The sequence below is a fragment of the Rutidosis leptorrhynchoides genome, chromosome 7 (assembly GCF_046630445.1).
Source record: "Rutidosis leptorrhynchoides isolate AG116_Rl617_1_P2 chromosome 7, CSIRO_AGI_Rlap_v1, whole genome shotgun sequence".
NCBI classification, from domain to species: domain Eukaryota; kingdom Viridiplantae; phylum Streptophyta; class Magnoliopsida; order Asterales; family Asteraceae; genus Rutidosis; species Rutidosis leptorrhynchoides.
The window spans coordinates 324,160,847-324,176,546 of NC_092339.1; positions in this window are offsets into that span (position 1 = coordinate 324,160,847).

Genomic DNA, 15,700 nt, shown 5'->3' on the forward strand with positions numbered 1-15,700 from the left:
AATATCCGACAGATAAATCGAGATGGATTATCGCATTAAATCAAAGAGGATCATAATTTCCTTAATCGCCGAAGAATCAAATCCTATATAGATTACAAAGATTTTCTTTAATCCTGAGATCAACCGTGATGACGTCAAAAGATAAGGCAAATCTCTATTTTCTCACTTCACTCTTTTAAGATAGCTTCACTCATACGCTTATAGAAATCGAACTATTTTATCCATATTTCTTAATCATGATAAATTCTAGGTATCAACTTATATTCATCATAATAACATTCTTACTTTTAGTCATGACGACCTCGATCAAATTTCGGGGACGAAATTTCTTTAACGGGTAGGTACTGTGACAATCCGGAAATTTTTGACCAAATTTAAACTTTATCTTTACCTTATTCCGACACGACAAGCAAAGCTTGTTAAATTGAATCTCAAGGATTTTAAACTGTGTTCATACATTCTTTTAACCTCAACCAAATTCCGACGATTCACGAACCACTATATAAATGAATATATATATATATATATATATATATATATATATATATATATATATATATATATATATATATATATATATATTATAACTTGAGAATATTAACAAGGTATTTAAACGTATAATACTTTACAATGAACGTATCTGCTTCAATATGTTTATCGATGGAATTATAAGATAATATCAAATGATTGAGTTATCAAGATTCATTATGATACGATTTACATGTCTCTGTTGAGAGGTCCACTTTGAATTAGGAAACCTTTCCTTTTAACGGTATTCGAAATAAATGGTAAAGTGATTACAAGTAAGAACAAAGTGTCACTTAACAAGAATTAAAAAAAGTTATTGGAGATTACTATTTGATTTTCAATTCATGTTTTACAACATTTTCCTCGTGATTTTTATATGATAATAACTAGTTTAACTTTCATCTTAAAGATGGAACGTGGAATGTAAATAACTTAGACATTGAATATAGACATTTTACATTAAGATGATTTCATACGTTTATCTAACTTTTGGACTTTATCCCACGCCTCGTTATCAAACGGTAATTTAAAAACTTGAAATCTATTAAGAGTATATTTAATCTAATTTTTCTAAAACGTTTTACGATATAATAACTTCTATTATTATAACCTTTTTAGTAAAATGATTCTTAAATATATTTAGTTTTGGAAAAAAAAGTTTTTATATTTATTTAATATTGTTTCAGACGTACAAAAATATATTTTTTTGGTTTAAAAAGAACTTTATTATTAAAATATTTTATAAGATAATTTGTTCATAAGTTTTAAAGAACTTAATTAAAGATTTGTATAATAAATTATATATATATATATATATATATATATATATATATATATATATTAATTATTATTATTATTATTATTATTATTATTATTATTATTATTATTATTATTATTATTAATATTAAGATTAATATTATTATTAATCTTATTATTATTATTATTATTATTATTATTATGGGAGTTGATCCGTACACCACCTTATTTTTGCCATACACCACCAAAACAATTATTTAGACAGTTTTACCCTTCCTTTGAGAAGTTAAGGGGAGTTGGTGGTGAACAAAAGGAAGGGTAAAAATGTCCAAAAAATTTATTTAGTGGTGTATGGCAAAATAGATGTGGTGTACGGATCACCTCCCAATTATTATTAGTATTTTCATAAAATACTACGACGGAGTCATGAGTGAATAAATTCTAAACGGGTTTTACGAGCGGGGCAGAGATAAGGAAATTATGGGTTATAGCTATGGAAGTTATGGGTATAGTTCAGGGGTATGCTCGTGAGGTCAAACTAGTGTTTATCATTTCCGTCGCGTCTACGTACTTTCCTGCAATATTGAACCTCTATATTGATACGTGAGCACTCATAACTTAACTTTTATATATTAATAGCGTATCCCTGACTAGTGCTTGAGTAAATATGTTTATGCATGCTTGTATGTTTAATTTTATCGTTGGATAACTTATGATAGATTATGAAATTGATACATATGCGATTGAGATAAGGTATATGATATGCATGTCATTGAAAAGCTGGCAAAAAATTAATAACTTTTCATTTAGATATCGAATGGTTTCGATGAACGGATTAGAAGTTATAGTCAACTGTATTTTAGTATTATTGTTAAAATGATTATTATTACTATCGTCATTATTATTACCGTTATTATTATTATTATTTAATAATTATTATTATTATTATTATTATTATTATTATTATTATTATTATTATTATTATTATTATTATTATTATTATTATTATTATTATTATTATTATTATCATTATTAATATATGTATCATTATTTAAAAATCATTATTTTTATTAGTATTATTATTGTTATTATCATCAAAACTTATTATTAATATCATCATCATTATTATTATAATTACTAGTATTATTATTAATATTAATATAAGACTTATTAGTATCATTATCTTTAAAACTAATATTAGTATTATCTAATTATTATGATTGCGATTATTATCATTATTATGAATGCGATATAAAAGAGGATTAAAAACTATTAAACAAATCAATTAGGAAACAATGAATATATGTATCATGATGAAAAAAAATATTGTAAGTTATTGATTTAGATAAAAATATCGTTTTCATTATTTTTTATCATTATTATTATTAAAAGTATTATTAATATTAAAAATATCATTTTTTACAAAAATTATTATTTATAGGAATATCATTGTTAATATAAAATATCATTATTATTATCATTTTAGTATTATTATTAATAAAATTATCATTTTATCATAATATCATTTTTAGTAAATATAAATATTGTTATTATTATTAGTAGAATAATAATTATTATTATTACAAAATAGTACAACTTTTACTTACTATTGTTATTATCGATATTATTTTATCAAATAAATATGTGATATAAAGATATTTTACTACGTGTAATATAGTTACATTAATAATACCTATCATATTATTTTTATGATATTAAACGAACTTTATAAATTTTATTACTTAAGATATATAAAAGTATATTTTTATTATATAAATTTTAATATAAAATTTTATTTATTAATAAATGAATTATATTATTTACTTTAGTAAAATCTGTTAAAAATATTTAAATATATTTAAAACGACTATTTAGGTTATATAATAATCATGTATAAATTTTGGAAGACATTTTAGAGTCAAATTGACTTTTGTTGACTTTGCATGATAAACTCGAGCATTAGGATTGTGATACACTATGACTTGACCTAAATTGTTAAACAGATATTGACCAACATATAAATATACACACTTAATTTAGGTTCGTGAATCCGAGGCCAAACTTGAACTTGTTCAATGACATCATATGCTTAATTACTACGAAATACAATATTGTGAGTTTCATTTGCTCCCCTTTTTAAATGCTTTTGCAATATATATTTTTGGGACTGAGAATACATGCGCTTTTATAAATGTTTGACGAAATAGACACAAGTAATTGAAACTACATTCTATGGTTGAATGATCGAAATCGAATATGCCCCTTTTATTCTGGTAATCTAAGAATTAGGGAACAGACACCCTAATCGACGCGAATCCTAAAGATAGATCTATTGGGCCCAACGAGCCCATCCAACGTACCGGATGCTTTAATACTTCGAATTTATCATGTTCGAAGGATATCCCGGAATGATGGGGATATTCTATATGCATCTAGTTAAGGTCGATTACCAGGTGTTCAATCCATATGAATGATTTTTATCTCTATGCAGTTTGTGCGAAATGCCTGATATGAGATGTATATTGAAACGAAAAATGAAAATCTTGTGGTGAAACGACCCGTCCTAATCCACCTGGACGAAGTCATCAACATTTGGTCCCATTGCGATGATCGACTCCAAGTAATGTCCTTAAAATGAACTAATGCACAACGGAAGACTTAATTCGTACCTGAGAATAAACATGCTTAAAAGTGTCAACCAAAAGGTTGGTGAGTTCATAGGTTTATCATAACAATCATTTCAATATCTTAATAGACCACAAGATTTCATATACACAAACGTTTTAATAAAAATATTCTAAGTGGTTGAGCACTTGGTAACCATACTTAACATTTAATCAACGTCGCATATTCCCTTTATTATGAAATCTCACTACACCGTACCAAGTGTAGTCACGAAACGAAGTAGTGTGCAACCGTTGAATACTGGTCGTCCAGTCCGGTTGGGGTTATCAGGCCCGATAGATCTATCAACAGGATTCGCGTTTACAATACCCATGTAAATAGTAGTTACCAAGCTACAGGGAAGTATGCCAGTGGTACAACTCAACGTAGAATGTATTTTTAAGTACTTGTGTCTATTTCGTAAACATTTATAAAGGCAGCGCATGTATTCTTAGCCCAAAAATATATATTGCATAAACAATTAAAAAGGGAGCAAATGAAACTCACCATACTGTATTTCGTAGTAAAAATACATATGACGGCGTTTAACAAGTGTAGAGTTGGCCTTGGATTCACGAACCTATATCATTTATATATATTAACACATATAATTGAAGTCGAATAAGTTTAATATACTTTATATATTATTATTAATATAACTATTACTTTTAGTAATTCATGTGTTCCATTATTAACTTAAATATATTTACTTTATATACTTTAGATAAATAAATAAATAAATGTAATTTTATTAAATATAACTAACTTTTATAATAATAATATTAATAGTAATATTGATAATAAAAATAATATAGTTGTAATAATAATAATAGTAAAAGTAATGATAGTAATAATATTAAAAATGATAAAGATATTAATAATAATGTTAATACTATTAATAATAGTGATAAAATAATAATAATGATCCTAAAAGTATTAATAATAATAATAATAATGATAAGAATAATAATGATAAGTAAATAAATAAATAACTACCTCAATGGAGTAATCTAAAAAAAAATGTCCAAGTCCGGGTTTGAACCCGCAACGTCCAGCTAACCTAATAAATTACAAGACCACTCCTCCATATCCTTAATTATTGTAACTTAATATTTATTTAACCCGTATCATTTAGTGTGCATCATCTTCTTCTTCACCTCATCATATCAATTCGCCTACATCTGAACTCATTATTGATATCAACTAAACCAAATCATCTATTCATTTTAACTATCAATTTTAGTCATCATTAAATTAAATGATGTGTGTTTTTGTGCAATTGAGTAACAATTAGAGAACAACTAGAAAATGAGCCCGCGCGATGCTGCGGCGCCTTTGGGTTGCGTATTCATAGTTAACGGAGTGTGTTATAGGTGTGTGTATGTGTATTGAATATAGTCCGAGGTATTGAGCATTTTTTTTAATTGTCCGTTTCGCGTATAGTTAGTCCCGTTGTGTTCGTAAGTTTTTTTTGAGTTGAACGGTGGGCTCGGAAAAATTTAACTCGCACCGAGCGAAAAGATAGGACCCGCTAAAAAAATGGGTGGAGTTAGTTTTTTTTATTTTAATAAGATTGTATATTTACGCTTTTTACCCCCGAAGAAATGTAAATTTGAGGGGTCGTTGTTTAAATTGAGACAAAGATGAGGGGCCGAATGCAGTGTGAACGCAAACACAAAACTACAACCCAAATCAATTGAAACTACAAAATTTCTAGTGCCTATTAGTATGTAGGGGTAATGATCTAGCGAATTAATGGCCCAATTTCCCTCACCATCTCACGGCCCAACTAAATAACAGCTTTCGGCCCAGCAACACCATTAGTCCATTTATTATTTAAGGAAGCCCAACAAGCAGTCCATTCCTTCATCAACTAATTTATACGCATTACCCTTTATCTTTAATATGTTTTCTAAAAGCTAGCCAATTAGAACAAAAGGAAGAAAACAAGACCCCAACATCTTCTCTATCATGTATTACAGTAACAATCAATATTTTCAATCTCTCTTCCTTTCACCATCATATCGTCATTCATTTCTTTTTTTTAACATCATATTCATCATTTATTAATCACGTTAATCATAATCTTTATCAATTTCACAGACCCGTTTAGCAAACCGTCATCACCATATCTTCCTAACCCTTTCGTCTTTTTAATATTATACCCGTAATCAAAGTCGTCCAAGAAATCACATCTCATAATATTATTTGAAAAAAAAAATGTATAAATAACCCAAATGCATACACTAATTCACGTGAATTACCACCATATAGTTCATGCATGAGATGTATGATCCATTTTCAAGTTGAGCACGTGTATAGACCCATGTACATGTATATAGACCCATGTACATCCATGTTAGTATCAAGACACGTACAAATAGTGATGGTTTGAGTTGAGGTGGTGATTATGATAGAAAATCAGTGGTTTTGATGGTGGTGTTATGGATGGTCAAACGAAGATAATGATAGATGGTGGTGATAGGTTAATGATTGATGAAGATGGTGATTTATAGTGGCAACGATGGTGCTCCGGTTGCCGGTGGTGAAAGTTGTCTTCACGATGGTGATTATTACGGTTGAAGATGATGATAGAGTGTTAGTGTGTTTTATCAATGAAAGAAGCAGAAAATTTTGGTGTTGAATCATGTATGTAACCATAAATCTATATAAATAATAGTTTAATAATAATATAAAAATAAAATATCATAATAGGGGAATAGTGAATCAAATGCCAGTTGGAATTTTTAGAACTACTCTGCCGACACAATTTTCTATTTTATAACACGGACGGCTATATCGTGTCTATTGCTAAACAGTTAACGTATAAAAGTGCTCATAAAAATCCCGAATTTTTAGCTTAATTATATTTTATTATTTAACTCATTAACTGTTTGAAACCAGATCAAAAAGGTTCATCTATAATTTATTTTTAATTCCAAGTAATATATACGGAGTACTAAAACTCAACTCTTCAAAGTAAAAATATTTTTAATGATCCCAAATTTTATATATCTTAATTATGGATCATCGTTTATCTTTTTAAAATCACATAAGTTGGAATTAAGTTTATCTAGATAATAATCGAATGATCAACGAAGGTTACAATCATTTAATAATTTCATATATATAGACCCATTTTATTAACAATTTTATTATTTCATATAATATTTTACATCTTTAATTCTAATATTTAAATCGTATTTTATTTCAAATTATCATATACACACACACACACACACACACACACACATATATATATATATATATATATATATATATATATATATATATATATATATATATATACATATACATATTTATTTACAAGTAATTGTTCGTGAATCGTCGGGAATGGTCGAATATCAATTGAATATATGAAATAGTTTAAAATTCTTGAGACTCAACCTAACGGACTTTTCTTATCGTGCCCAAAAATATAATATCGTATCGAGAGTTTGGTTTAAAATTAGTCGAAATTTTCCGGGTCGTGACAGTACCTACCCGTTAAATAAATTTCGTCCCGAAATTTGAATGCGATCGTCATGGCTAACAATAAAATGTTTTCATGACGAATATGAGTTGATAAATAGAGTTTTATTACCATAGAGTAATATGGAGAAAACAATTCGATTGCTCGAAGAGTACGAGTGAAGCTATCACCAAATAGTGAAATGAGAAAACAAAAAAATTCGCCTTAACTTTTGACATAGTCATTGTTGAATTTTTGGAAAATAAGGTTCGTTTTAACTTTTGACATTGTCTCGATTGAATTCCGGAATTCATGGGATTTAAAAGAAAATCTTGGAAATCTATAGGATTTGATTCTTCGGAATTTATGGAAAATTAGGATCCTCTTTAATTTAATGTGATTATCTGTCTCGATTGCTTTGTCTGGTATCTTCTCTATAAATGAACTTCTTTCATTCCATTATTTTCACCACTCAAATTCTTTCTTTCTCGATCCATACTTTCAAACGATTGTGAAAATGCTTAATCCAGTTCTGATCCTTGTCCTCATCCTTACTATCGCAACATTCATTCTCCCTTTCCAACTTCCACCGGAGGAATCCGTTTACTTCTACTTCGCCCTTGGGATTATAGTGTTTTTAATCCTCCCGTGTCTTTATGTTGCTATAAACATTGATATACACGGTTTGTAATTTATGTTTTGTTATCGGCTTTATATCTTCCCTTATACTTCGAAGTCCTTGCTTCTGTTTTCTATAATCATTGTCATCCCCAGTTAATACTCCCCCCTATTTGCTGCGATTTATACTCCAATTTCAATTTCAGAGCTTTGTCCCTTCGTTTCTTCTTCTTGCGATTGGGCATCTCTTGTAATGGTCCAGAATTCGTAGATATAAGTTTCAGAATGAACATTGTTAATGTCCTAGGAAAGAAACGGTAATAGCACAATTTGACTTGTCAAATTACCAGAGTCATTGAGAATAGAACTATCAAGAATATATTTTCTTGATATGTTTAGAAGTTAATTAGAATGAAAGAGTTATGTAACATGACACATGATGATGGTATAATCTACTGTGAACCATCATCACGTTTCATCAGAAACTTAGCATGACTTACTGTAATATAATCACGTTGGCCAAGCGCATTATATTATACTAACTCATGCTTCAGTTCTCAACACTTCTCCACAATTCATTCATAATTTATACTTAAATTTTACTGAAGTTTCTAATATAATGGAATACAGAAAACACGAAGAGGTAGATAATTTCGGACAAGAATATTTATGAAAATATCTTCAGAAATATCGAAGATATTTATGATGATATTTTGGAATTTCTAAGTTCGAAGGTTGATGAAGAAAAAATTTTCTGCAAGATTTTAACAGGACTTCAGAGCAAGATATTCCCTAAAGATTTCATCGGATACAGATTTATCTGAATTCTTTGAACATAGGGTTTGGTCCTTGTATTTGTCCTTGGTTTCCTTCGTGGTTAGCTCAATCCATTTTTCAGTTCCAATTTTTCTATCGAGCGTTCCTAACACTTCCTTCTTTTTCATCAACTTTTGGCCATTAAGACCATCTACAACATGCTGCTTCGTTAGCATTTTCAAAGTTAACGGATCTGGGTCATCGGTTATCAAACCGAGGTGGTTTCAGGAGAATTGTGTTTTTAGATGATTAAACGCTGATGGTAATATGGTAAAATATAAAAGGTTCCCCAGTAACAATAAAGAGTACGCATATATATCAAGGTTATAGTAAGGTTGTTTCAGATGAAAAGTCGAAGTTGACTTGCTGGAGCTGTGACAAAATTTGCTACTTTGAAAGGGATTACCAAATTATTTTGAGTAATAATAACACTAAAGGAATTAGCACAGCTACGTGTTAAACGTTTACTCAGTTTCCGAGGGTTTTTCAGGTGCATAACTATATGCATCAATCTTTTGTTCGGTAGATGAAGTGCGGCTGGTTCATCCTCTCGATCAAGGTGTTTTCAAGAATCATGAAAGATTTGAACATGGATTGGAATCGTCAAGATTCAAATGAGGTTTAAGATGAAATCAAGTGGCAAACTTGAAGAAATGTTTAGTTTCATATGTTATAATCAATATTTTAATTCATTTTAATTGTCCAATTTTATTAGTCCACAGTTAACAGTCCAATAATTCATATATAGTTTAATATATAATATTCGAATTAATTAATACGTTTCGTGACCCGTATACATCTCAGACTCGATCACAACTCAAACTATATATATTATTGTAGAATCAACCTCAACCCTGTATAGCTAACTCCCGCATTACTGCATATAGAGTGTCTATGGTTATTCCAAATAATATATATAGATGCGTCGATATGATATGTCAAAACCTTGTATACGTGTTCCGATATTTAAAGTGCGTAAAAATAAATAACAGAAATTAAATGACGATAAATAAAGTGCGTAAAGTAAATAACAGAAATTAAATGACGATAAATAAAATTGCGAGAATATAAATTGCGATAAATAAAATGTAATCAGTTAGCTAGGAACAGTTAGCATGGATTCTTAACAAAATTTCTCATAGTTAATTCGTTTATTTCTAACAAATTTTATTTTGTTCAATGTTTTCTTCATTATGCCACTTGTTGGATTCTGATAAGTCAAAATCCAATTATGAAATTGAATGAAAATGATTATTTTGTGATGAACGGATTCGTATATCGGTGAATATAAATAAGATAGTAAATGACTGTTGAACCAGATTTGCAGAATGTATCGTGTAACTGATTAATGTGCAATCTAAATATTCCTCGGGTATTACCTACCAGTTAAAATATTTTCATTATTAACAGTTTGTACGAAAGAATTTTTAATTACAATCTTTATGAAAATATACTTGCATATATATTTTCTTCAGATGTAATCATGGATCTAATGAGTTAATATGATATTAATCTCACTTTCTTTACCGTTAGAACAAGAATATATAATCTCTAAAACATTAGAGATTACATATTCGTCATGTCGTACAAAGATAAATGATGTAGAATGATACGTAGTATGATGATTATACTCAGGGTACAGAATGAGATGTTGAGGCATGGATTGTTGATGGTACTGGTGCTGTTACTGATGGTACTGTTGGTGTCGGTGATGTTGCTGAGGCTGGTAAATTTTGCACCATATTCTCCAAATTGATTACTCAAGCACGAAGTTCGTTGACTTCTTTTATTACTCCGGGATGATTGTCGGTAAGAACGGGCGGATGAATAAGGTTTAGAATCTGAGTTGTGATATAGTCGTGGCGAGATACTCTGGAAATGAAAGAGAAAATGGTAGTTCAAACAGGTTCGCCGGTAAGTGCTTCAAGTTCTTCATCAAGAGGTGAATTCGGTTAGTGAAAGGGATCGTCTTCTGCGCGTCTCTATTAATTAAGTCGACTACGAACTCATCAGATGAATTGGGGATGGATGATTGGTTGATTCATTCTGATGACACTGCTTTCGGAGCTTAGGTGAAACTCCATATTGGAAAAGCTGTCGGAATCCGAGGAATTCGAATTAGTTGAGGGATTCATCTCGTACGATCAGATGAAGGATTTTCGATAAGAAATAGATTATAGGATGTTGATTAGTACCCTGCAATACATAATTTACATATGCATATATAATACTAAAATCCCATAAGTTACGGAGGAATCTACGGAATATGTTAGGTAAAGTTTACAGTAACAGATATGCTAAGATATGAATTAGCAGATATGCTAAGATATAAATTTTGTCTATATACTAACCATGCAATTCATGCAATAAGATGTGTCTAGACTAAGGATGATAAACAAGTGATTCTCTAAGGATGATAAGCAGGTAATTTTCGACACGAAAAGATAAGCAAAACTTTTGACATGCAGACACGGTCGAAGTCCAGACTCACTAATGCATCTAAATAACTATCAGTTAGACGCACTAATGCAAGACCTGGTTCGCTAAGACCACCGCTCTGATACCACCTGAAACGACCCGTCCTAATCCACCTGGACGAAGTCATCAACATTTGGTCCCATTGCGATGATCGACTCCAAGTAATGTCCTTAAAATGAACTAATGCACAACGGAAGACTTAATTCGTACCTGAGAATAAACATGCTTAAAAGTGTCAACCAAAAGATTGGTGAGTTCATAGGTTTATCATAACAATTATTTCAATATCTTAATAAACCACAAGATTTCATATACACAAACGTTTTAATAAAAATATTCTAAGTGGTTGAGCACTTGGTAACCATACTTAACATTTAATCAATGTCGCATATTCCCTTTATTATGAAATCTCACTACACCGTACCAAGTGTAGTCACGAAACGAAGTACTGTGCAACCGTTGAATACTGGTCGTCCAGTCCGGTTGGGGATGTCAGGCCCGATAGATCTATCAACAGGATTCGCGTTTACAATACCCATGTAAATAGTAGTTACCAAGCTACAGGGAAGTATGCCAGTGGTACAACTCAACGTAGAATGTATTTTTAAGTACTTGTGTCTATTTCGTAAACATTTATAAAAGCAGCGCATGTATTCTCAGCCCAAAAATATATATTGCAAAAGCAATTAAAAAGGGAGCAAATGAAACTCACCATACTGTATTTCGTAGTAAAAATACATATGACGGCGTTTAACAAGTGTAGAGTTGGCCTTGGATTCACGAACCTATATCATTTATATATATTAACACATATAATTGAAGTCGAATAACTTTATATATTATTATTAATATAACTATTAGTTTTAGTAATTCATGTGTTCCATTATTAACTTAAATATATTTACTTTATATACTTTAGATAAATAAATAAAAAAATGTAATTTTATTAAATATAACTAACTTTTATAATAATAATACTAATAGTAATATTGATAATAAAAATAATATAGTTGTAATAATAATAATAGTAAAAGTAATGATAGTAATAATACTAAAAATGATAAAGATATTAATAATAATGCTAATACTATTAATAATAGTGATAAAATAATAATAATGATCCTAAAAGTAATAATAATAATAATAATAATGATAAGAATAATAATGATAAGTAAATAAATAAATAACTACCTCAATGGAGTAATCTAAAAAAAATGCTCAAGTCCGGGTTTGAACCCGCAACGTCCAGCTAACCCAATAAATTCCAAGACCACTCCTCCATATCCTTAATTATTGTAACTTAATATTTATTTAACCCGTATCATTTAGTGTGCATCATCTTCTTCTTCACCTCATCATATCAATTCGCCTACATCTGAACTCATTATTGATATCAACTAAACCAAATCATCTATTCATTTTAACTATCAATTTTAGTCATCATTAACTTAAATGATGTGTGTTTTTGTGCCATCAAGTAACATTTAGAGAACAACTAGAAAATGAGCCCGCGCGATGCTGCGGGGTCTTTGGGTTGCGTATTCATAGTTAACGGAGTGTGTTATAGGTGTGTGTATGTGTATTGAATATAGTCCGAGGTATTGAGCGTTTTTTTAAGTGTCCGTTTCGCGTATAGTTAGTCCCGTTGTGTTCGTAAGTTTTTTTTGAGTTGAACGGTGGGCTCGGAAAAATTTAACTCGCACCAAGCGAAAAGATAGGACCCGCTAAAAAAATGGGTGGAGTTAGTTTTTTTTTATTTTAATAAGATTGTATATTTACACTTTTTACCCCCGAAGAAATGTAAATTTGAGGGGTCGTTGTTTAAATTGAGACAAAGATGAGGGGCCGAATGCAGTGTGAACTCAAACACAAAACTACAACCCAAATCATTTGAAACTACAAAATTTCTAGTGCCTATTAGTATGTAGGGGTAATGATCTAGCGAATTAATGGCCCAATTTCCCTCACCATCTCACAGCCCAACTAATAAACAGCTTTCGGCCCAGCAACACCATTGGTCCATTTATTATTTAAGGAAGCCCAACAAGCGGTCCATTCCTTCATCAACTAATTTATACGCATTACCCTTTTTCTTTAATATGTTGTCTAAAAGCTAGCCAATTAGAACAAAAGGAAGAAAACAAGACCCCAACATCTTCTCTATCATGTATTACAGTAACAATCAATATTTTCAATCTCTCTTCCTTTCACCATCATATCGTCATTCATTTCTTTTTTTTTAACGTCATATTCATCATTTATTAATCACGTTAATCATAATCTTTATCAATTTCACAGACCCGTTTAGCAAACCGTCATCACCATATCTTCCTAACCCTGTCGTCATTTTAATATTATACCCGTAATCAAAGTCGTCCAAGAAATCATATCTCATAATATTATTTGAAAAAAAAATGTATAAATAACCCAAATGCATACACTAATTCACGTGAATTACCACCATATAGTTCATGCATGAGATGTATGATCCATTTTCAAGTTGAGCACGTGTATAGACCCATGTACACGTGTATAGACCCATGTACATCCATGTTCGTATCAAGACACGTACAAGTAGTGATGGTTTGAGTTGAGGTGGTGATTATGATAGAAAATCAGTGGTTTTGATGGTGGTGTTATGGATGGTCAAATGAAGATAATGATAGATGGTGGTGATAGGTTAATGATTGATGAAGATGGCGATTTCACTACTAGAAAATCGATTTTAATGGACGGAGGTTTTTCCGGACGATGGCCATCATCCAGGAAGAGCTACTACACGCCAAAAAACGGACCCACTAGCACCTGCATGTTTGACCCACTTTCCCGGACGACTCCAAATCGTCCCGGAAGATACTATTTAATTATTATTATTTTTGGCTTGAAAATATTTGGCTACAAAATGTGGCAATTTTGGAGCCTTTTTCTTTCCGGACGATAAATCGTCTGGGAAAACCTTTCCGGACGATAAGCTTCATCAGTCCAAAAATAAATAAAAAAAACTCATACAGCCACGCCTAAAATTTCGTTTCCCTCCATTTGATTCCCGGACGATTTATCGTCCGGAATGGGTAGTCCGGGAAAAGTTTCGGCAGAAAAGCTGAAACTTGGCTACCTTTTTCTCACTTTCACCTACCAAAAAAACTCGCACAACTCCGGTGTTATCGAGCGATTTCCGGTGATTTCCCGCTTCTTCCACACCAAATCCAACAATCTTTCATCCCAATCACTACCAAGGTATGTTCTTCACTTTTTTTTCTTTTTTAATTTTGATTCTTTTTCATGTTTAGTTTGTTAAAACCCCAAATCCAAAAATTGGGGTTAATATTTGATAATTGTTGTGATTATATATGTTTTAGCTTATGATTTTCATGTTTAGTTTGTTACTATGCTTATGTTTGATGATTCCTTGAATATTTTGAGGCTTTAAATCCGAATTTAGTTAGTAAAGTGGTGGGTTTTGTGATGAAATTGTCAAGAACATGAAATTGTTGTATGACAATATGTTTAGGTTCATGAATTTCATGCTTAGTTTGTTAAGTTGCTTAAGTTTTGATTATAATTGGTCCTAAAATCCAATTTTAATTAGTAAATTGATAGGTTTGATGAAGAAAATGTTATGTACATTTTTAATTAGAAAAATTAGTATAAGTATATAATTATAAGTATACAAGTATAAGTATATAATTATAAATGTTATTGTTTATGTTTATGTTTATGCTTATGATTATGCTTATGTTTATGTTTATGTTTATGTTTATGTTTATGTTTATGTTTATGTTTATGTTTATGTTTATGCTTATGCTTATTGTTGTATGCTTATTGTTAGGCTAAGTGGTTAATTTCGAAATAGTTCTACCTTAGGTTCGAAATTAACCAATCCTATAGAATACCCGTCCAAGGTTATATCATTGTCTATATCATTGTTCTATTCACTTTGTTTTGTATAAATGTATATGTATATATCATTGTTCTATTAACTTTTATTTTGTATTTATGCAGATGAATTTCTTTGCTCTGCTTTTCCTAATGATGGCCGGGGGGACGGGGGCCAAAATAATCGGGGTAAACGGGGAAAAACACAAAACATAGGTTTGCGAAAGTTGAGGAATGCTCATGGAAAACTCACGATTGACTTTGATATTAAGTTGAAAACCATTAATCCGATAGGCGACAATAGTTCAATGTTTGTTAATTTGATATCTAGTGTTGTTCGGAAACCAAGCTTCCCAAAATATTACAAGTGTTGGGCGGATGTGCCATCATCTTTCAAAGACGACGTCTGGGTTGATATACGCGTAAGTTTAATTAATTACTATATATATATATATATATATATATATATATATATATATATATACACTTATA